Consider the following 25040-nt stretch of genomic DNA (forward strand, 5'->3'; position numbering starts at 1 on the left):
CCAGAAAGAACCCAGGTACCTTGCTTTAACCTTGCTTTACACTCCCATGATGGGAAGTATTCCAAAGTGAGGCCAAGGGAGTGCACGAGAGAATGATCAGCTGAGTCATGTAATGCTGCCAGCGTTTGGCTCCTTTTTGATGGACAGAATGTCACATGGCTCAGCTTCATGAGTACGGCTTAGAGAAAGGTTGGGCTCTTTCTCCCAGGGTAAGAGGAGGAGGGAGGCCAGCTTGCAGCCATCGTAGGCGGGCTCCATGGGACCTTGGAGGGAAGGAAAGGCCTGGGCATGAGCTCCAAGGAGGGACGTGCCTGAACCACACAGATGCTGCTAGTGGAGGAAGGGGAAAAGGCTAACCGATGACCAGCCAACAGGTAAGTCAGACAAGGAAAGGCGACTAGGCCCTCCATCATCGGGGCAATTCACCACATGAGCTCCACATGGAGCGGTCTGCTTGGGTGGGAGAGGGGGATCTGACCTATGAAGAGTCTCAGGGTCCTGTCCCCACCCCCTCCCACTCACCCCATCCCCGCTGCACTCCCTCCAGCCCCTCCCACTCTCCCCATCCCCCGACCAGGCTCACCCCTACCATTCTGGCCATGCTAGCCCTGGGTCTCAGGGACTGCCTCCTGGGATAATAAGTGATCATACCTCTGGGCTAAGAGAAGGGAAGGTCACCTTCCCCCAGCCCCCACCTCTGCAGGACGTCCACCCAAGGCGCCTCCCCCAAAGAGCATTTCTCCCCTCTTCCATAAAGCCCACTCTTTGGCCCACTTCTCACCTGCTGAGGTGTGTGCATTCTCTTTTCTCCACTTCCCTTCCCTCCTCCCTCTGGTACACACACCCCTTTCTTTTTGTTCTGTTTTGTTTTGCTTTGCTTTTTGAGGTAGGGTCTCACTCTAGCCCAGGCTGACTTGGAATTCACTATGTAGTCTCAGGGTGGCCTCGAATTCGCGGTGATCCACCTACCTCTGCCTCCGGAGTGCTGGAATTAAAGGCATGCGCCACCATGCCCTGCTCTTTCTTTCTTTTTTTTTTTCAAATTTTTATGTATTTGAGCGAGTGAGAGAGAGAATGGGCCCACCGGGTCCTCTAGCCACTGCAGACGAACTGATGCATCTGGCTTATGTGGGTCCTGGGGAATCAAACTTGGGTCCTTTGGCTTTGCAGGCAAGTGCCCTAACCTCTAAGCCATCCCTCCCAGCCCTCTCTCCCTTCTTTCTCTCTTCTCTCTCTCCCCTTTTCCTTCTCCCCGATTACAATAAAATATTAGATCCAAGAAGCTGTCTACTTTGGTCTTCCATTGAGAACCCCGAAATTGAACAGTAACCTTTCATACCTAACTCCAACTTAGGCTGAGTAGCCTGAAATAATGAAGGAGAAACAGGAGTAAGAAAGCTTTTCATAGGCAGTCAGCAGGGACAAAGGCCCAAGGAGAACTATGGATGCCAACTTGCCTGCCCAGGCAAGACTAGAACCTGCATCTGATCCAGTCTCATCCAAGATGGCTGCAAGCAACACTCCCTGGCAGCAACTTCCTCTTCTTTCCTCATCTCAGCATACCTGGGTGGGGTGGCCCCTCCTGAGTGAGACCCTGGAGTCTACCAACCAATGAGGTCTCTCCCTTACATACCTGAGTCTGATAGCAAGCTGCATCCTGATTGGATGCCTGCCCCCCCTCCCCGTGCAAATCAATCTCTCTCTCTCTATTATTCTCCTGGTCCCTGCTTTGGTAAGCTCCTCCCTCTTCCCAACCTGACTGGGAAAGGTTCAGAGGGGATTTCTTCTTGTCGGGGTACTTGGTCTTGCTTTGGGGTGTTTTCTTATTTCACCACATGTGTGATTTTTTCTGTAAGCTCTGAGCTCTTTACTGTTCAGTCTCTTAGCTTTTCTGGCCCTCATATGAAGGTGAAAGGCTTTGTGATTGTGCTTTGCTCGCTCTCTCTCTCTGTCTCTGTCTCTCTCTCTCTCTCTCTCTCTCTCTCTCTGTGTGTGTGTGTGTGTGTGTTCCTTCCCTAGATATGTCTCTATCTCCCCTCCCCCATCGGAGCTGGGCAAGGGCAAGGAGGAGAACTCCCTTCTGGCTAGTCTTCCAGCTTGCCTTCCCCTGTATCCTAAAATAAACCTCATAATTTACCCTTAAAAAAAGAAGGGAAGGGGGCTGGAGAGATGGCTTAGCAGTTAAGGCGCTTTCCTGTGAAGCCAAAGGACCAGGTTCAATTCCCCAGGACTCACATAAGCCAGATGCACCCCATTCTCTCCGTGTCTCTCCTCTCTCTCTCTCTCTCTATGTGCTTGCAAATAATAATAAAATTATTTTAAAAGAAGGGACGGGAGCTTCACAAGACAGGTATGACTTGAATATTAGAATGAAAGACAAAAGCTTAAGCCAAGCGTGGCGGTGCACACCTTTAATCCCAGCACTTGGGAGGCAGAGGTAGGAGGATCACCATGAGTTCAAGGCCACTGTGAGATAAGAGTAAGACCCTAACAACAACAACAAAAGGGCTGGAGAGATGGCTTAGTGGTTAAGTGCTTGCCTGTGAAGCCCAAGGACCCTGGTTCGAGGCTCGATTCCCCAGGACCCACATTAGCCAGATGCACAAGGGGGCGCACGCATCTGGAGTTCGTTTTCAGTGGCTGGAGGCCCTGGGCGTGCCCATTCTCTCTCTCTCCCTCTTTCTGTCTCTGTCACTCTCAACTAAATAAATAAAAATGAACAAAAAAAAAATAATAAAAAAAATGAATGACAGACAAAAGCCTAAAGGCAGGGTTTGGCTGAACCATCCATCTCTGAGGAGTGACTGTGGAAGGACAGTAGGAAAAAAGAGATAAAGAGGGACTTTCACTCCACAGATAACTTCACAGAACATCTATATATAGGTCCAACAGCCTTCTTTACTTATAGTACTTCTTTATAGAAAGGATGAAGTCACATACATTCACTCTGGTTCTTCTACCTTTTTAATTTTTTAAAGTATAATTTATTTATTTATTTGAGAGAGAGAAAGAGGGAGAGAGAGAGAATGGGCACGCCAGGGCCTCCAGCCTCTACAGACAAACTCCAGATACACGTGCCGCCTTGTGAGTCCTAGAAAATCAAACCGGGAACCTTTGGCTTTGCAGGCAAATGCCTTAACTGCTAAGCCATCTCCCCAGCCCTATCTTTTTAATTTAAAAAATATTTTACTTGTGTGTGTGTGTGTGTGTGTGTGTGTGTGTGTGTGCGTGTGTGTGTGTGTGTGTATTGGTGCACCAACTGGGTCTGTTGCCACTGCAAATAAACACCAGACACATGTGTCACTTTGGGTTTGGCTTTACATGGGTGCTGGGGAATCAAATCCAGGTCAGTAGTCTTTGCAAGGAAGTGTCATTAACCACTGAGCCATCTTCCCAGTCCCCACCCTGGTTTTTCTACCCAGTGTGTTGCTATCACTTATACTGGTTCAACAAGTTTAGTGACTGATTTTGTTAATTTTGTTCTGAAGCAGGGTCTCACCCTAGTCCAGGCTGTTCCTAGAACTCACTATGTAGCCCAAGCTGGCCTCAAATTCATGGCAATCCTACTTCCTCAGCCTCCAGAGTGCAGGGATTAAAGGTGTGAGCCACCACATCTGGCTTTCAACAGAGTTTTTTGTTTTCGCTTTTGTTTTTTTTTAATTAATTAACTTATTTATTTTGAGAGCAACAGACACAGAGAGAAAGACAGATAGAGGGAGAGAGAGAGAATGGGCGCGCCAGGGCCTCCAGCCTCTGCAAACGAACTCCAGACGCGTGCGCCCCCTTGTGCATCTGGCTAACGTGGGACCTGGGGAACTGAGCCTTGAACCGGGGTACTTAGGCTTCACAGGCAAGCGCTTAACCGCTAAGCCACCTCTCCAGCCCTGTTTTGTTTTTTTTTTTTTCAAGGTAGGGTCTTACTCTAGCCTAGGCTGGTCTGGAACTCACAGCAATTCTCCGCTCTGCCTCCACAGTGCTGGGATTAAAGGCATGTGCCACCATGTGTGGCTCAATAGAGTTTTAATTTTATTTTTAAATTTATTTGTTTGTAAGGACAGAGAGAAAAAGAGAATGGGCTCTCCAGGGCCTCTAATCACTGCAAACGAACTCCAGATACATGTGCTACTTTGCCTCTGACTTTATGTTAGTACTAGGGAATTGAACCTTGGTCATTAGGCTTTGCTGGCAAGTGCCTTAGCCACTGAGCCATCTCTCCAGCACCCAAAACAGACTTTTAAAAATGAAAGCATTGCCAGGTGTGGTGGCACATGCGTTTAATCCCAGCACTCAGGAGGGAGAGATAAGAGGATTGCCATGAGTTCGAGGCCACCCTTAGACTCCATAGTGAATTTCAGGTCAGCCTGGGCTAGAGTGAAACCCTACCTCGAAAAAAGAAAGAAAGAAAGAGAGAGAGAGGGAGGGAGGGAGGGAGGGAGGGAGGGAGGGAGGGAGGGAGGGAGGGAGGGAGGGAGGAAGGAAGGAAGGAAGGAAGGAAGGAAGGAAGGAAGGAAGGGAGGAAGGGAGGAAGGGAGGAAGGGAGGAAGGGAGGAAGAAAGAAAGAAAGAAGGAAAAAGAAAGAAAGCATGATGACTCTCAGAATTCTGTTTTGGGGCTGGAGGGATGACTCGCCATGTCTGGATGATTTAGGAGCTGGTTATTCCAGTTTGTGACTTCCTGGGGCTCTTTCTCCTGTGCCTCTGCATCTGCTTTTTATGTGTGAGGAGCCATCTCCCTCAGTGTCTGGGAGGAAAAGTAATACTGTTTGCTTAGTGTTTTGCAGTCTACGGAATGACATTAGCCATACAAACTTATTTTAGCCTCCTAAAAGTCCTGCAGAGTAGATCTCACCATTTCCTTTTCCTAGCTAGGGGATGATAACCGACTTGTCTGTGGCCACGCAGTCAGAATTGAGCCGTGAAGCTAGCTTCAGACCCCAGCCCAGGGCTATTACTGTTCTCCGTTGAAGAGTGCAAATTTCCCAGTCTTACTATCCACCAGAAGTGCCAGGAAGAGCTGTTTGCAAGGTGCTTGCCCAATACATACAATATAGAGTTGCGTACAGATTTAATTCTGTCAGCCTCAGTGGCCAGAACATTCCAGCCTAGCAGTCATGCTTGGATCATGGCTTCAACAACCAAATGCCTTGGTCCCAAATGGATACCATTCATGAAAAGTATATATCTTTTTTTTTTTTTTTTAATTTGTAATTTGACAGAGGGAGAGCGAAAGGATGGGCGTGTCAGGGTCTTTTGCCACTGCAAAGAACTCCAGACACATGCACCATTTTGTGCATCTGGCTTTATGTGGGTACTGAGGAATTGAACGTAGGTCAGCAGGGTTTGCCAGCAAGCAACTTGAACCACTAACCCATCTCCCCAGCCCGCTTTTTTCTCTTTAAAAAAATTATTTCATTTATTTACTTGAGAAAGTGAGAGAGAAAATTAAAAATGTATATCTTGCCCTGGAGAGATGATTCCATGGTTAAAGTCCTTGCCTGCATTTGATTCCCCAATATCCATGTAAAGCCAGATGCACAAAGTGGCACATGTGTCTGGAGTTCATTTGCATTGGCTATTGGCCCTGATGTGTCTATTCTCCCTCTGATTGCAAATATATATACATTTATACATATAAACAAATATATATCAACATTATACACACATACAGTTTGTTTTTTCAAGGTAGGGTCTCTGTCTAGCCCAGGCTGACCTGGAATTCACTGTGCAGTCTCAGGCTGGCCTCAAACTCCTGAGTGCTGGGTTTAAAGGCATGTGCCACCATGCCCAGCCCTAAAAATAATCATTCATATATATATAGTTTTTCTGGGTAGCATCTCACTCTAGCCCAGACTGACCTGGAATTCACTATGTAGTCTCAGGGTGGCCTCGAATTCATGGCGATCCGCCTACCTCTGCCTCCCGAGTGCTGGGATTAAAGGCGTGCGCCACCACGCCCGGCCATATATATATATATATATATATATATATATATATATATGTTTTGGTTTTCTGAGGTAGGGTCTCAGTCTAGCCCAAGCTGACCTGGAATTCACTATGTAGTCACAGAGTGGCCTCAAACTCATGGTGATCCTCCTACCTCTGCCTCCCAAGTGCTGGGATTAAAGGTGTGCACCACCACGCCTGGCTCCTAAATATATATATATTGTTGTTGTTTGTTTGCTTGTTTGTTTGTTTGTTTTTCAAGGTAGGGTCTCACTTTAGCCCAGGCTGACCTGAAATTCACTGTGTGGTCTTGAATTCATGGTGATCCTCCTACCTCTGCCTCCCAAATGCTGGGATTAAAGACATGCACCACCACACCCAGCTAAAAATATTTTTAAAACATGTATATTTTTAAATTGTTACTCCTTGGAAAATAATGTGTATCCCATTGACATTTTGTCTAGTGAATCACCAATTGCCAGTCACTCCCCGCCAAACATCAGCATTTTCACTGTACTTTCCAACTTGCAAAGCATTTCAAGGCAGAGGTGTTGGCACAAACCTATAATCCCAACACTGAGATACCAGCTGGTGATCAGGACTGAAGGGCATTTTCAGCTACATAACGAGTTGGAGGTTAGCCTGGGCTAGATGGGGGGTCCTGTGTCAACAGTTCAAAACAACAGGGGGAAGGACTCACAAAGTCCCCTCCCTGAGGCAGTTAATAGTTTCTGGGAGAGGGAGAGACACTGTAAATTGCCCATGCACCTGTAAGTAACATTTCACCCATGTTCATGTAAGAAACTCTAATTAAACTGGGCTCAGTGGCCATATCTATAACCTCAGCTCTCAGATGGCTGAGATTGGAGGATCGCTGTGAGTTCAAGGCCAGCCTAGGCTACATAGTGTGGGGAACTAGTTGGGAAGAATGAGAGTTTGGGGGGGGACTTAGAAAAGGGAGGGGCACAAGAGTGGGTAAGGAAAGTTGGATATCATCAAAATAGTCACACGTAGGGCTGGGAGATGGCTTAGTGGTTAAGGTGCTTGCCTGTGAAGGCTAAGGACCCATGTTCAAATCTCCAGATCCCACGTAAGCCAGATAAGTGCACAATATTGCACATGCGCACAAAGGGGCGCACATGTCTGGCGTTCATTCACAGCGGCTGAAGGCCCTGGAGTGCCCACTGTTTCTGCCTCTTTCTCTTGCTTTCACTCCCAAAATAAATTTTGAAAAATAGCCATATGTAGAAGATGCAATGCTAAAAAGAAAATAAAGTAGGGCTGGAGAGATGGCTTAGCAGTTAAGGCACTTGCCTGCGAAGCCTAAGGACCCAAGTTCAATTCCTCAGTACCCATGTAAGCCAAATATACAAGGTGATACATGCATCTGGAGTTTGATTACAGTGGCTAGGGGTCCTGGTACACCCATTCTCTCTATCTGCCCACCCCTGTCTCTCTCAAATAAGTAAATAAATAAAACATTTTTTTAAAAAAGAAAATAAATAGATATAAACCCATTACTTTGTACAGTAATTTTTAAATTTAATTAATTAATTAATGTGCAGAGAGAGAGAGAGAGATATTGAGAGAGTGAGGAGAGAGAGAATGGGCATGCCAGGGCCTCTAGCCACTGCAAAGGAACTCCAGATGCATGCACCCCTTGTGCATCCTCCTTACCCGGGTACTGGGGAATTGAACCTGGGGGTCCCTTGGCTTTGCAGGCAAGCGCTTTAACTGCTAAGCCATCGCTCCAGCCCTGTACAGTATTTTTAATACAAAAAATTAAATCATTTAACAATTTAAAGCCAGACAACTGTATATGAAAGAGAAATAGCAATAGTAACATCCCTACTCTACAAATGAGAAGAAACTCAGCAATTCTGAGTGGCTTTCTGAAGGTCACACAAGCAGGAGCTTTTAGGGCTCCCCAACCTTATGTTCTTTCCAGAAAGGCTGGATACCTGCAGTTACTGCATACAAAAATAATCATGGACAGGGGCTGAAGAGATGGTTTAGCAGTTAAGGCACATGCCTGTGAAGCCTAAGGACCCAGGTTCAATTCCCCAGGTCCCATGTAAGCCAGATGCACATGGTGGCACATGCATCTGGAGTTTGTTTGCAGTGGCTAGAGACCTAGTGTGCCCATTCTTACTCTCTCTTTGTCTCTAATAAGTAGATAAAAATGAAAATAAAATCTTTTTTTTCTTTTTTTATTTTTCTTTTTATTTTTTTTAAATTTTTTAAATATTTTCCATGATTATAAAAAAATATCCCATGGTAATTCCCTCCCTCCCCACCCCCACACTTTCCCCTTTGAAATTACATTCTCCATCATATTACCTCCCCATTACAATCATTGTACTTACATATATACAATATCAACCTATTAAGTACCCTCCTCCCTTCCTTTCTCTTCCCTTTATGTCTCCTTTTTAACTTACTGGCCTCTGCTACCAACTATGAAAATAAAATCTTAAAAAAATCATGGACATATATATAGGCTGTGAGGTTATGTTTTCATATATATATTATTTCATTTAATCTTCAGTGGCTCCTATAGGTGATGCTGTTATTAATTATCCCAACATTGTTTTTAAATTCTCAGCCATATTATCCCTATTCCCTCTTACCTCGGGGAAGGAAGTGTGTCTATGTGTAAGACCCTGCCCTCATTACCATGGCCAGAGCCTGTGGGTTCTGTACTGGAGATTTTCCTGACTTTGTAAAGTCCCAGCATGGGTGCATTATGTTTGTGATCATCTGAGAAATGACAAGACAGATACACTAACCTGGTACTTTTAATCGGAAATGGATACGGGTTACAGAAGGGAAGTGACCTACCACAGAGCTCAAAAAACATCAGCTTCACAAATGACGACAGAGGCTTTAAGTAGTGACTGCACAGACTGGAAAATGGATTTTATGTGTTCTCTGTGAGCCCTGCGCGTGCACAGGCGCGCACACACACACACACACACACACACACACACACACACACCAGTCATGATGAGTAATGCTCCACACGCCGAGGGTAGTGTTACAGGGCTGTGGCTATTGAATCAACAAATGATTGAAGGTCGGCTCTGGCAGCTCTGGGTGCCCTCCCTTGACTGGGTTCAAGTTCTCATACGGGGAAATTGGCACTGCATTATTTCACGGGGTAAGAGAAGAGGAACGAGGAGAAGGCCACATACTTGTCTTTCATTTCTTCCTCCTCCTTTCACACACTTTCTTCTGTTACTCAATGAGGAAATTCAGCAGTGAAACAGAGAGCCAGGGGACTTAACTGCAAACTAGGAGTGAAAGCCTGGGGAGACGGGATTCTATGCAGAAAGAGGCAAGTGGCTTCCCTTTCTAAATGTGCCCTGACATTTAAAAATATATCTTATTTTTATTTATTTATCTGACAGGGAAAGAGGGAGAGAGAGATAGAGAGAATGGGCATGCCAGGGCCTCCAGCCACTGCAAACGAATTCCAGACGCGTGCGCCCCCTTTTGCATCTGGCTAACGTGGGTCCTGGGGATTCAAACCTGGGTCCTTTGGCCTTGCAGGCAAAGGCCTTAACCGCTAAGCCATCCCTCCAGCCTGTGTGCCCTGACATTTTAACCCATGTAACATTGACTCACCAGCTCTACTTTTCACAGCCACCCCTGTTGTGGCTAAGATGATGCTGAAGGAGCTGCTAGGATATAAGCTTCATTATTGTCCCCTTTCCATGAGAAGTGTATCTGGGGGTGAGGGTATGTGTGGTGGGGAGAGCATTTATATTCTCTGAAGACAGTCTCATGCTTTTGGAGCCATCATTGAGGCACTGTGTGGATAGTAAAACAATAACAACAATTCATTCATTCATTCATTTGGTTGGCTCATTATAAATTTCTTATCATGTTACAACTCCTACACAGTTTTCTGCTTACAACAGGTTCTTGAAAAACAACATGTCACTGGTATCTAGTTTTATACCCTTGACCTACTTGCTTTGTTTTAGGCAGTTTGGAAATGAAACCTTTATGCTGGAAGGATGGCTTAGTGGTTAAGGCTCTTGCCTACAAAGCCAAAGGATACAGGTTTGATTCCCCAGGACCCACATAAGCCAGATTCACAAGGTGACACATGTATCTGGAGTTTGTTTTCAGTGGCTGGGAGCTCTGCTGCAACCGTTCTCTCTCTCTCTCAAAAATAAAGAAAAAAATGTTTTGTTTTTTTTTTTTTTTTTTTTTTTTTTTTAGAGGTAGGGTCTCACTCTAGCTCAGGCTGATCTAGAATTCACTCTGTAGTCTCAGGGTGGCCTTGAACTCACAGTGATCCTCCTACTTCTGCCTCCCAAGTGCTGGGATTAAAGAGGTGTGCCACCATGCCTGGCTTAAAAATTTTAAAACATTAAAAATGAAACCTTCCCCTAAAATCTTTAACACTTCAGTGGTTAGAATGTACTTGGCATTTGCCATAAATCTCTACCTTAATGCTCTAATGCAATTGGATGATGGAAAAGAATCTGTAGAACTTTTTCTCAAAGGGATTCAGAAGTCATGTAAAATCAGCTCCCCACCAACGATCAGAGAATGTCACCTTGTGCCCTTCTTCCTCATTATTCATTTCTACCTTTTTCAAATTCCCCACTTCTTTTCTCACCTCACGTCCATGAAAAGTATCTCAGTGCTCCAAGATTTTACAATTCCTTCCCATAATTTGACAATGCAATACAAGGATAAAAATAGCATGTCCACTGAATGAGTCAGGGTTCTCTAGAGGAGCAGAGCTGATAGAATGAACATGTTTTATAAAGGGGGATTTACTAGATTGTCTTACACAACATAGGCTTTTCAGTCCCAACTACTTAGAAATGAATATTTCTGTGAAAGTATGAAGCATCCAATCAACTTTCTTATTTTAAATTTTATTTATTTATTTGCAAGGAGAAAGAGAGAGAGGGAGAGAGAGAGGAGACAGACAGAGAGAATGGGTGCACCAGGGCCTCTAGCCACTGCAAAAGAACTCCAGATGCATGTGACACCCCCCCCCTTGTGCATCTGGCTTACCTGGATATTGGGGAATGGAACCTGGGTCCTTTGGCTTTGCAGGCAAACACCTTAACCACTAAGCCATCTCTCCAGCCCCCAACTAACCTGAGCTGCAAATGGGGAGACACAGGTGAAGCCCACAAAGGAAAGTCCCTCCAGGGTAACAGGCACCATCCTGCGTAATGCTCACAGTGAGGCCAGCGTCACTGCACAGCCCCGGCCTGCCTGGAACAGCAGGAGTGCTATGGAGAACTTAAAAAAAATATTTATTTTGATTTATTTGCTTGTTTGGTTTTGGTTTTTCAAGGCAGGGTCTTGCTCTAGCCCAGGCTGACCTGGAATTTACTGTGTAGTCTCAGGGTGGCCTCAAACTCAAACTCACAGTGATCCTCCTATTACTGCCTCCCGAGTCCTGGGATTAAAGGCATGCACCACTATGCCCAGCTAATAAATATTTTTTAAAAGGTTTCATTTGTATTTATTTATTTATTTATTTACTTATTTGAGACAGAAAGAGAGAGAGAGAGAGAATGGGAATGCCTGGGCCTCTAGCCACTACAAATGAACTCCAGATGCATGTGCCACCTTGTGCATCTGGCTTACATGGGACCTGGAGAATCAAACTTGGGTCCTTAGGCTTTAGGCATGCACTTTAACCACTAAGCCATCTCTCAAGTCCCTAATAAACTTTTTTTTAAGTTGCTTACAGGTTGGGCATGGTGGCACACGCCTTTAATCCCAGCACTCAGGAGGCAGAAATAAGAAGATCACTGTGAGTTCGAGACCACCCTGAGACTACATAGTGAATCCTATTTATTTTACTTTTGCTTTTTTCAAGGTAGGGTCTCCTAGCCCAGACTGACCTGGAACTCACTATGTTGTCTCAAGCTGGCCACGAACCCATGGCGAGCCTCCTAACTTTGCCTCCAGAGTGCTGAGATTAAAGGCGTGCGCCACCATACCCAGCTACATAGAGATTTTACATCGAAAACCAAAACAGCAACAACAAAAAAAAAAAAAAAAAAAAAAAAAAAAGAAAAGAAAAGAAAGAAAGAAAGAAAAAGAACTGGGCATGGTGGCACACACCTTTAATCCCAGCACTCAGAAGGCAGAGGTAGGAGGATCGCAATGAGTTCAAGGCCACCCTGAGACTATGCAGTGAATTCCAGGTCAGCCTGGACTAGAGTGAAACTCTACCTCAAATAAATAAATAAATAAATATAAATAAAAATGGGCAGAGCTGGCCATGGTGGTGCATGTTTTTAATCCTAGCACTGCGGATGAAGAAGTTGGAGGATCACCATGAGTCCAAGGCCACAGAGTAAAGTCCAAGTCAGCCTTGGGCTAGAGGCCCTACCTTGATGAACAAAACAAAACCTCCCAAAAGCCAGGAATGGTGGCGCGCTCCTTTGACCCCAGCCCTCCTTGGCTAGAGTAAGACCCTACCTTGAAAAAAAAAATCAGGGGCAAGAGGCAAGGCGATTGTTCAGCACACCAGCGTGAACAGATGAATTCAGAGCTCCAGAACCCATCCACTATATCAGATGTCTATAATCCTTGTCCCTTCCAAAAAGAGTGGAGACAGGAAAACTTCTGGAAGCAGGTGGGCCTGGCACACACAATGGTGAACAATGAGATCCTGCCTCAGACATGGTGGAAGGCAAAGATCAACACTCAGAGTTAACCTTTGACCCCCCCCCCACATGCCATGGCCTATGTGACCCAACACTGACTCATGTGAATACGTACACATGCACATGCCATGAAAAAGAACCAAGGATGGGGTGTGGCTTGTGAGCAGGGCCCTGGGTTCGATCCCCAGCAGCATTTTAAAAAGGGGGTGATGTAGATTAGAGGGACAAATGTGGACGGAAAGGAAATTATTTGTGGGACAAAAATACGATCTCAGGGCTGGAGAGATGGCTTAGCGGTTAAGCACTTGCCTGTGAAGCCTAAGGACCCCGGTTCACGGCTCGATTCCCCAGGACCCACTTTAACCAGATGCACAAGGGGGCGCACGCATCTGGAGTTCGTTTGCAGAGGCTGGAGGCCCTGGCGCGCCCATTCTCCCCCCCTTCTCTCCCTCTCCGTCTGTCGCTCTCAAATAAATAAGTAAAAATAAACAAAAAATAATTTTTAAAAATACGATCTCAGTTTGTAACTGAACGATCTCTCAGGGGGAGTTCCACCTGGAGAAGTGCCCAGCTGAAAGAGGAGCTCTCCTTTTATTAGGAGGAAAAGTACATCTGTTTACTCTCATGGCTATAGGTATAAAGTTCAAGTAGTAACTAACTAATTAAGGAGCTCAGAGACGCTACCTGTGGGGGTGGGGAGATAGCATAGTGGTTGATGGTGCTTGCTTGTAAAGCCTGATGCCCAGGTTTGTTTCCCAGTATCCACTTGTTATAGTCAGGTTCGCATTGCTGGCAAAAAACAAAACAAACAAACAAAAAAAAAACCAAGAGCAGCTTGTGAGAGGAAAAGGTTTATTTGTTTATTTTTTTGGTTTTTCTAGGTAGGGTCTCGCTCTAGCCCAGGCTGACCTGGAATTCACTATGTAGTGTCAGACTGGCCTTGAACTCCCAGCAATCCTCCTACCTCTGCCTCCCCAGTGCTGGGATTAAAGGCGTGTGTGACCAGAAAGGGTTTATTTTGGTTTACAGGTTCAAAGGGATGCTCCATGATGGCAGGGGAAAACGATGGCCTGAGCAGAGGGTGGACATCACCTTCTGGCCAACAGCAGGTGGGCAACAACAGCAGAAGGATGTGCCAAAGAGGCTAGCTAGAAGGCCCGTAAGCCCACCCCCCACAATAAATCACCTTTGGGAGGCTCCAGTTCCCAAACCGCCACCAGCTGGGGACCTAGCATTCAGAACATAAGTTTGTGGGGGACACCTGAATCAAACTACCACACCAGGTAAAGCCCGATGCACAAAGGGGAGCACACATCTGGAGTTACTTTACAGTGCCAGGAGGCCCTGATGTGCCCATATTCCCTTTTTCTTTCAAATAAATAAGTGAAAATGTTAATAAAAAAGGGGACATCTAGGGATTGTTTCTGAAAGCTAATCATCAAAGGAGTTTACACTAGAAAGACAGCATATTGGTTTTTGTGGTAAAGCCATTGCCTCACAGATTACCTTCACTTCATGTTCATTCAAGACAAGTGCAAGTGACTAGACAGAGAGAACAGCAGTTAAGACCCTTGCCTGCAAAGCCTAATGATCCAAGTTCAATTCCCCAGTACCCACATAAAGCCAGATGCTCAAGGTGCTTCATGAGTCTGGAGTTTGTTTGCAATGGTTGGAGGCCCTGGCACACCCATTCTCTCTGTCTCTCACTGTCTCTCTGTCTGTCTGCTAGGGGTAGTGGCTTTAATCCCAGCACTGGGGAGGTCGAGGTAAGAAGATTGCTATGAGTTGGGGGCCAGCCTGAGATTATGTAGTGAATTCCATGTCAGCCTGGGCTAGATAGAGCAAGACCCTACCTCAAAACAAAACAAAACAAACAAACAAAGGATAAGAGTAAAATATGCCTGACAATTTTAGGTGAAAGTATTTTTTATTTATTTATTATTATTATTTTTTAATTTTTTATTTATTTATTTGAGAGCGACAGACACAGAAAGACAGATAGAGGGAGAGAGAGAGAATGGGCGCGCCAGGGCTTCCAGCCTCTGCAAACGAACTCCAGACGCGTGCGCCCCCTTGTGCATCTGGCTAACGTGGGACCTGGGGAACCGAGCCTCGAACCGGGGTCCTTAGGCTTCACAGGCAAGCGCTTAACCGCTAAGCCATCTTTCCAGCCCATTTTTTATTTTTTTTTATTCAAGGTAGGGTTTCACTCTAGTTCAGGCTGACCTAGAATTCACTATGTAGTCTCAGGGTGGCCTCGGACTCATGTTGATCCTCTTACCTCTGCCTCCCAAGTGCTGGGATTAAAGACGTGTGCCACCACGCCTGGCTAGGTGAAAGTATTTTATTTTTTAAAATAGCAATTTAATTTTAACAGTCTGTTTCACCTATACAATAGTATCTGTGAGTCAGGGTATCTTGCACCCTGATATCATGTACCCAGGGTATCAGGCTGGCCTTAAGCTCACCCTGTACTCAAGGATGACCTTGATCTCCTGAGTCTTCTGTCTTCACTTCCCAAGTGCTGTGGCTACAGGCACTGCAACACTACATCTGGCCTGTAAAAGTTTTTGTTTGTTTGTTTGTTTATTTTTTTGAGGTAGGGTCTTGCCCGGGTTGACCTGAAATTCACAATGTAGTCTCAGACTGGCCTTGAACTCATGGCGATCCTCCTATCTCCACCTCCTTAGTGTTGGGATTAAAGGCATGCACCACCATGCCCAGGTAAAAGTGTTTTTTTTAATTAATTTTTTTTGTTTATTTTTATTTATTTATTTGAAGCGACAGACAGAGAGAAAGAGGCAGAGAGAGAGAGAGAGAGAGAATGGGCGCGCAGGGCTTCCAGCCACTGCAAATGAACTCCAGATGCATGCACCCCTTTGTGCATCTGGCTAACGTGGGTCCTGGGGAATCGAGCCTTGAACCCGGGTCCTTAGGCTTCACAGGCAAGCGGTTAACCTCTAAGCCACCTCTCCAGCCCTAAAAGTGGTTTTTAAGAATCTATAACTTATGGTACTTAATAGGTTGATATTGTATATATGTAAGTACAATGATTGTGATGGGGAGGTAATATGATGGAGAATGGAATTTCAAAGGGGAAAGTGTGTGTGAGGGAGGGGGGAGGGAGGGAATTACCATGGGATTTTTTTTATAATCATGGAAAATGCTAATAAAAAAAAAAGAATCTACAACTTATAAACATAGTTATATAAATTCATAATCATTGGAACGATACAGACAAAATAGTTGCAAAATGATAAGATCATTTTCCTCCTCCCGCTCAATACTATTTTCAACAAGTTTTATATTACAGAGGAAAAAAACTACTATTGATTTATTCTTTTTTTTAAGTGGTTTTTTTGCATGTGGCATTGTATGTGGGGTGTGTGCACGTGTTTGCATGCCTGTGGGTACATGCAGGTCCACACACGTGTGTGGGGGGCAGAGGTTGACAATGGCTGATTTCCTCAGTTGCGCCCCACCTTATTTATTGAGACAGGGTCTCTGGCTTAAGCCTAGAGCTCTCTAATTTGGCCAGTCTAGCTAGCAAGCCTATCCTGGGGATCCGCTGCCTCTGCATCCCCACTGGGTAGCTACGCCCATTCAACACCAGATGCAGGGGGTTGGAGAGATAGTTTAGTGGTTAAGGCGCTTGCTTGCAAGGCCTGGAGACTCATGTTCCACTCTCCAGATCCCAGTAAACCAGATACACAGTGATGCAAGCGCACAAGGTCGAACGTGTGCACAAGGGGACGCGCATGTCTGGAGTTTGATTGCAGTGGCCGGAGGCCCTGGTGCATCAATTCTCTCTCTCTCACTCTCTCGTTCTCCCTCTCTCTCTTACACTCTTGCATAAAAAAAGGCAGTCTGGGCTGGAGAGATTGCTTAGCGGTTAAGGCTCTTGCTTACAAAGCCTAAGGACCCTGGTTCCATTCCCCAGGACCCACATAAGCCAGATGCACAAGGGGACGCAGGCATCTGGAGTTTGTTTGCAGCAGCTGGAGGCCCTGGTGCACCCATTCTCTCTCTCTCTCACTCTTTCTTTCTCTCTCTCTCTCTGCTTCTTTCTGTCAAATAAAAAAAAATTAAAAAGGGATGGAGAGATGGCTTAATGGTTAAGGAGCTTGCCTACAAAGTCAAAGGACCCAAGTTTGATTCCCCAGGACCCAAGTCTTCTATGGTGAGATGATGCAAGGTGGAGGCAGGAGAAGCCCCCTGATGCTCAGGGTATGCTGGCCTGTTGAACACAGTGGTGAACAATGAGAGACCCTGCCTCAAACATGGTGGAAGAAAGCCAGGGCTGGTGGTACACACCTTTAATCCCAGCACTTTGGACGCTGAGGTAGGAGGATTGCAGTGAGATAGAGGCCAGCCTGGGTCTACAAAGTGAGTTCCACATCAGCCTGGGCTAGAGTCACACCCTTTCTCAGAAAAACAAAAAGGTGGAAGGCAAGGACCAGCACCCAAGATTGTCCTCTGACCTCCATGCACATGCAGTGATATATGTGTGCCCACAGTTGCACACGCACCCCCCCCCAAAACCTTTCAATTCTTTGCATTCTGCTGCTCCCATAACTGAAAAAGTGGGCAACAGAAAATCATTTCTATGGCTGGAGAAAAGGCACTTGCTTGTAAAGCCTGCTGCCCTGGGCTCTATTCCCCAGTAGCCATTTAAAGTCAGATGCACAAAGTGGTGCATGCATCTGGAGTTTGTTTGCAGTGGCAAGAGACCCTGGTGTGTCCATGTATCCTCTCTCATTCACTGTCTTTTTTGTTTGCAAATAAATAAATACTTTTTAAAAAGAAAATCATGGAGAGATGGCTTAGCGGCTAAAGCTCTTGCCTGCAAAGCCTAAAAACATACGATCAAATCTCCAGGTCCCATGTAGCCAGATGCACAGTGAGGCAAGTGTGCAATGTTGCACATGTGCCCAAGAGGGAGCACGCATCTGGAGTTCACAGTGGCTGAAAGCCCTGGTGTGCTTATTCTCTCTGTCTCTCTCTCTAAGTGTGGTTGAAAATGTAACAAAGCAAAAGATACATGACCCTTTTAAACCTGCAAAATTCATCATCTTGGGGCTGGAGAGATGGCTTAGCGGTTAAGCGCTTGCCTGTGAAGCCTAAGGACCCCAGTTCGAGGCTTGGTTCCCCAGGTCCCACGTTAGCCAGATGCACAAGGGGGCGCACGCGTCTGGAGTTCGTTTGCAGAGGCTGGAAGCCCTGGCGCGCCCATTCTCTCTCTCTCTCCCTCTATCTGTCTTTCTCTCTGTGTCTGTCGCTCTCAAATAAATAAAAAATTAAAAAAATTCATCATCTTGATTCATTTCAGTTAATGAAGGACTTTGAGAGATTGCCGGGAGACTCCGAGCTTCTGCAATCATTTCTTCAATGATCTAGGGGACTGGGGAAAGGAACAGTATGCCGGTGGAGATTTCCACATTTGACTTTCTGCTTAAACGGTCTTTGCCACATGATAACCATGTAGTTAGGCAATATATAATTGGTATTTTTAGGATTCTAGGAGAAACTGCCACTGATAAGATTTAAAGTATACTCAATCTTTTGGAATTTCTGGCCTAAATTAGGAAAATGTTGAAAGGCAGTATATAGTGGCACCAAAATTTCAAGCTTCATTGTTGATTGAGATTGGAAAGGACTGGGGATGCGGGTCCGTAGGTAAAGCGCTGGGCCAGCGAGGTCCTGGTTCAATCTCCAGCGCACACACACACAAAATAAAATAAAATAAAATAAAATAAAATAAAATAAAATAAAATAAAATAAAATAAAATAAAATACAATAAAATACAATAAAATACAATAAAATACAATAAAATACAATAAAATAGAAAGAAAGGAACTTGGTATGTTCCTTTAAAAAAGCTAGGCAGGGGCTGGAGAGATGGCTTAGTGGTTAAGCGCTTGCCTGTGAAGCCTAAGGACCCCGGTTCGAGGCTCGGTTCCCCAGGACCCACGTTAGCCAGATGCACAAGGGGGCGCACACATCTGGAATTCATTTGCTGTGGCTGGAAGCCCTGGCGCGCCCATTCTCTCTCTCCCTCTATCTGTCTTTCTCACTGTGTCTATTGCTCTCAAATATATAAATAAATAATGAACAAAAAATATTAAAAAAAAAAAAAAGCTAGGCAGGTGGCATGTCAGTTATGGGGAAAAACCAATCACTCTCTAATTGAACTGGAGACCTGGGTGGCAATTTATGCCTGGTACTGAAAGCCTAGTCTAAAAAAATAGAAAGGAAGGAAGGAAGGAAGGAGGGAAGGAAAGAAGGAAGGAAGGGCTAGAGAGATTGTTCAGTGGTTAAGGTGCTTGCTTGCAAAGCGGCAAGCAAGTTCAATTCCCCAGTACCCACGTAAAGCCAGATGCACAAAGTGGTACATCTAGCCAGAGTTCATTTGCAGTGGCTAGAGGCCCTGGCACACCTGGTCTCTCTCTCTCACTCTCTCCTTGCAATTAAATAAATAAAAATATTTAAAAACACATCAAGCCTCGGTGTTTGTAAGAAGGGCCTCTGCTGATGCTACAAGACAAGGAGTGCTTGACATCTCCACGTCCTAGAACACGTCTCAGACGAGGTGGACTCACAAGGAGACTGTGGCAAGACTGGAATGTTGTCAGATGGACTCTCCAAGCCAGAGCCTTATTGTGAAGCATATTCTGCCACACTGCTCATCCCACTGCCAAGCCTGGCCTTCTCCATGTGACTGAAGAGACCACGGAGGAGCCGTATGTACCGATATTAGTCCATCTTCTGACTTGAGGCTGGACAGAGAGTATTACAGCTGATGTCACCCACTCTGGAATGGGTCCGTCCCATGGTTTATCTGTTCAGTAGATCTTCAAATAATTGCGATTGAGGCCAATTCCTTTTGGCATGAGATAGAATGGAAGTACGAACATTTTTCTATAATCTTCTGGAACGTGTGCATTTTTTGTGTATTGGCAAATGCCTTAAAATGTTCTCTGGAAGGTCAAGTGTGGTGGCGCATGTCTTTAATCTCAGCACTTGGGAGGCAGATGTAAGAGGATCACTGACAGTTCAAGGCCACCCTGAGGCTACATAGTGAATTTCAGGTCAGCCTGGGCCAGAGCGAGACCCTACATCGAAACCATCCCCCACCCCAACACACGCATACAAAACCATGTCTCATGGGGGCTGGAGTGTGGCTCAGTGGCTCTGCACTTGTCTAGCATGCTTGAAGCCTGGGGGTCTCATTTGCAGCACTGGAGGAAGCATTTTAAGGAATAAATAAATAAATAAAGATGGGATGAAGGAAGGGATGAGGGGAGGAAAAAAACTTTTTTGCAATTTATTTATTTGACAGAGAAAGAGGGGGAGAGAGAGAGAGAATGGGTGCTCCAGGGCCTTCAGCCACTGCAAGCGAACTCCAGACGCATGTGCCCCCTTGTGCATCTGGCTAATGTGGGTCCTGGGGAATCGAACCTGGGTCATTTGACTTTGCAGGCAAAAGCCTTAACCGCTAAGCCATCTCTCCAGCCCAGGAAAAAAAAAAAAAAACTTTTTTTTTTAAATTTTTATTTATTTATTTATTATTTTTTTTTTGTTCATTTTTTTTTTTATTTATTTATCTGAGAGTGACAGACACAGAGAGAAAGACAGATAGAGGGAGAGAGAGGGAGAATGGGCGCGCCAGGGCTTCCAGCCTCTGCAAACGAACTCCAGACGCGTGCGCCCCCTTGTGCATCTGGCTAACGTGGGACCTGGGGAACCGAGCCTCGAACCGGGGTCCTTAGGCTTCACAGGCAAGCGCTTAACCGCTAAGCCATCTCTCCAGCCCAAAAAAAAAACTTTTTGAGCTTATTTTTGAAACTGTAGTTAGGCTAACTTCTTTGGAGTATGAAAAGTCTCTGCGGAGCAACTAGGGCGGGAAGAGCACTCGCGGCTCGGCGCCCTGTGGAGTTGGCAGCCCGTCTGGTGGCCCTGACTTTCAGAGGAAGACAGCTCTGCGTGTTGGACAGCTCGCACCGTGCCAAAGACCGTGTCAACAGCGCTGTCGACTGCTGTGAATGCCGTCAACTTCCTCCAAGCCAGGGCCTTAAGTCACCATCTTTTCAAGAGGTCTTATCAAATAATAGCAGTGTTTCTGTCCACTCTGTGTGTGTGTGTGTGTGTGTGTGTGTGCGCGCATGCATGCAGGTGCATGTGGAGGCCAGAAGTCAACATTGAACAACTATCTGCCTCAATCTCCAGCTTATTTTATTTATTTATTTATTTATTTATTTATTTATTTATTTATTTATTTATTTATTTAAGAGCGACAGACACAGAGAGAAAGACAGATAGAGGGGGAGAGAGAGAATGGGCGCGCCAGGGCTTCCAGCCTCTGCAAACGAACTCCAGACGCGTGCGCCCCCTTGTGCATCTGGCTAACGTGGGTCCTGGGGAACCGAGCCTCGAACCGGGGTCCTTAGGCTTCATAGGCAAGCGCTTAACCGCTAAGCCATCTCTCCAGCCCTCCAGCTTATTTTTGTTTTGAAGTAGGGTCTCGCTCTAGCCCAGGGTGACCTGGAATTCACTCTGTATTCTCAGGGTGGCCTCAAACTCATGGTGATCTTCCTACCCAGTGCTGGAATTTAATCCCAAACGCTGGGATTGAAAGGCATGTACCACCATGCCCAGCTTTCCAACTTATTTTTTGTTGTTGCATATGCATGTGTGTGATGTGCATGCGTGTTTGTGTCTATGTGTGTTCATATGTGTGTAGACACATGTGTGTATGTGGTCATGTACACCTGTGTGCATGGATGTGGATGCCAGATGTTGGGTGTATTCCTCACTTGTTCCCTACATTATTATCATTATTACTATTTTTGGTTTTTTTGTTTGTTTTTATTCATTTATTTGAGAGCAACAGACACAGAGAGAAAGAGGCAGACAGATAGAGAGAGAGAGAGAGAGAATGGGCATGCCAGGGCCTCCATCCACTGAAAACGAACTCCAGACATGTGTGCCCCCTTGTGCATCTGGCTAACGTGGGTCCTGGGAAAACAAGCCTTGAACTGGGGTCCTTAGGCTTCATAGGTAAGCGCTTAACTGCTAAGCCATCTCCCCAGCCCTATTTTTGTTTTTTTTGAGGAAGGGTCAGGCTCTAGCCCAGGCTGACCTGGAGTTCACTGTATAGTTTTCAGGCTGGCCTCCTTCTAACTTTGGCCTCTGGAGTGCTCCGATTAAAGGCATATGCCACCACGCCAGGCATTCCCTTATTTTTTTGAGACAGAGTCTCTTACTGAACATGGAGCCTACCTAGTCAGCTAGACTAGCTAGCCAGCAAGTCCCAGAGACCCTCTTGGCATCACCTTCCCAGCTCTGGGATTGACGACGTGTGCCTCAGTACCCGGCTTTTCATGTAGGTGCTAGCGATCAAACTGAAGTCCTCATGCTTGAATAGCAAGCATGTTACCAGGGAAGCCTTCTTCTCAACCCATGCTTTTTTCTTTTTGGTTTTCGAGGTAGGGTCTCACTCTAGCCCAGGCTGACCTGGAATTAACTCTGTAGTCTCAGGATGGCCTTGAACTCACAGCAATCCTCCTACCTCTGCCTCCCGAGTACTGGGATTAAAGGTGTGCGCCCCCACACCCGGCTTGACCCCTGCTTTCTGTTGTTTGCTTTTCACAGTGCTGGGGGTTTAAGTCAGGACCTAACATACGCTGCACTACTGAAATCCTCACTTCAGGAGCGATCGATTTTTCTCAACCTCAGAATAGGACAGGTCACGGTGTGCTGGTTGAATGGCGAGAGAAAGTTAGTTTATGCTTAAGGGAAAAGGGAAAGGAAAGATAGTTCTTTTGGGTGGATCCCATTCACTGTGGGGGCTTAGAGGCAAGTACTGTGGGTGATAGTGGATGAGGTGCGACTTCAGTTCAAGGCCTGACAGTTACCACCATAGTTCTTGGATAACAACCAAACAAACCAAGCTGCAAGTTGTTTTGGCCAAGTGTATGTACTTGGAAGAGTTAGTTGGGAGGGACAACGATCCGTTGCGAAAGCAAATGCTTCAGCGGCTGGAATTGAGAGCCGCAGAGACGGTGTCTCCATTTCTCTGCAGTCAAAAAACCCTAACAGTCCCAAAGCCCTGAGGATCTTTGTAAGTGTGACTTCTGTTCCAGAGCCTCGGAGAAAGGGAAAGGGAGCAATCCTGTTGTTAACAAAGGTGGCAGCCGCAGCTGCAGCAACGAGGTGGACCTTGCCAGAGATGAGCTCACTGGCTTGGGAACAAAGGAAATTGAACTCAGCTGGAAGAGCTGTAGAGAATCCTGATGCTCTTGGTCCAAGGTCCAAGCCCACCCGTAACTGGCCCCAGAACCACTGATTCCATTAGCTAACAGTCCTCAGTGAAGCAGGCTTTCAGCATTGCCTTCATCAAAGCGCAAGCTAACATTAAGGGTATGATAATGATAACGTTTGACGATATTGTAGTCTTTCTTCACAGTCTGGATTTCTTTCATCAATACACACTGTCCGAGATGTGTCTTAGGATGTAATTTATTTATTCATTCAGAGACAGAATCCTACTACATAGCCTAGGTTAGCCTCAAACTCAGGATCCTCCTGTCTCGGCCTCCAAATGCTGAGAATGCAGTGGCTGTCAACACTGTGATGCCCGGTTCTAGTGAAATTTTTATTTTTTGAGGTACGGTCTCGCTCTAGCCCAGGCTGATCTGGGATTTAGTATGTAGTCTCAGGTTGGCCTCGAACTCACAGCAATCCCCCTACCTCTGCCTCCTGAGTGCTGGGATTAAAGCTGTGCACCACCACGCCCGGCCCTGTTGTAATTATTTGGGGCAGAATTAAACTTACCTTTTCCCCATTTTGTTCTGTGTCTACATCTTTCATATTTTCATTCATTTTCTTCAAATTCACTTTAACTTTTTTATTCATCTAAGTTTTCTAGAAGTGATCATTATTTATTTATTTTTGCTTAACTAGCAAATTAATGAGCTGGTCATGGTGGCTCATGCATTTAATCCCAGCGTTCAGTAGACTGAGGATTACAGTGAATTCAAGGTCAGCCTAGGCTAGAGAGTCTCAGAAAACAAAATCAACCAACCAAACCAAAAAAGCAAAGCAAAACAAAACAAAACAAAACCCAAAACAGGGTCTGGTGAGATGGTAAAGTGCTTGTTACACATACACAAGTGCCTGAGTTTGGACCCCCCAGCACCCCAGTGAAATGGGAGGTGCCAGCAGAGGAGGCAGAGACAGGAGGATCTCTGGTGTTTAGGGAACTTTAGTCAATTTTATTTTGTTGATCTTAAATTTCTTTTCTCTTTTCTAATTTAGCACTAAGGATACTATTGAATGACAGCAAAAGATATATAATATGTCCAAATCTATTCTTTTTTTTCTAAAATATTTTTTTAAATTATTTATTTATTTATTTGAGAGTGACAGACACAGAGAGAAAGACAGATAGAGGGAGAGAGAGAGAATGGGTGTGCCAGGGCCTCCAGCCTCTGCAAACGAACTCCAGATGCGTGTGCCCCCTTGTGCATCTGGCTAACGTGGGACCTGGGGAACCGAGCCTCGAACCGGGGTCCTTAGGCTTCACAGGCAAGCACTTAACCGCTAAGCCATCTCTCCAGCCCTTTTTTTTCTAAAATATTTAATTAATATATTTATTTGAGAGAGAGAGAGAGAGAGAGAGAGAGAGAGAGAGAGAATGGGCATGCCAGGGCCTCCAGCCATTGCAAACGAACTCCAGATGCATGCACTATCTTGTGCATCTGGCTTTATGTGGATACCGGGGAATCAAACATGGGTCATTTAGCTTTGCCAACAAGTGCCTTCACCACCAAGCCATCTCTCCAGCCCCTCTGTTCATTATTTATTTATTTATTTTTAGCTTTTTTGAGGTAGGGTCTCACTCTAGCCCAGGCTGACCTGGAATTCACTATGGAGTCTCAGGGTGGCCTCAAACTCACGGCGATCCTCCTACCTCTGCCTTCTGAGTGCTGGGATTAAAGGCGTGCGCCACCACACCCGGCCTCCTCTGTTCATTTTTGATGTATTTTTAATAATGAGTGATGAAAGACAGACTTTCAGAAAGTATTTGCAAGGTTTATTCAGTACTCAGACAATGACTTAATGCTTCCCACTTGAGATACTAGAGAAGAAATCTCAGTGAAAAAGTGCTTGCTTGATTTACCTATTTAAAAATGATCTCTTTTTATTTTATTTTTTGGTTTATTTTTATTTATTTATTATTTGAGAGCGTCAGACAGAGAAAGAGGCAGAGAGAGAGAGAGAGAGAGAGAGAGAGAAAGGGAGAGAGAGAGAGCGGGAAAGAGAATGGGCATGCCAGGGCTTCCAGCCACTGCAAACGAATTACAGATGCGTGCGCCACCTTGTGCATCTGGCTAATGTGGGTCCTGGGGAGTCGAGCCTCGAACCAAGGTCCTTAGGCTT

The 25040-nt window shown here is 45.5% G+C and overlaps 1 pseudogene; it reads left to right on the forward strand.

The window, feature by feature from the left end:
* The first annotated feature begins 359 nt into the window (after positions 1 to 359).
* Positions 360 to 25040, forward strand: part of LOC101603226 — an 83600-nt pseudogene continuing 58919 nt past the window's right edge.

This window comes from Jaculus jaculus, chromosome 2 (genome assembly GCF_020740685.1).
Source record: "Jaculus jaculus isolate mJacJac1 chromosome 2, mJacJac1.mat.Y.cur, whole genome shotgun sequence".
Lineage (NCBI taxonomy): Eukaryota > Metazoa > Chordata > Mammalia > Rodentia > Dipodidae > Jaculus > Jaculus jaculus.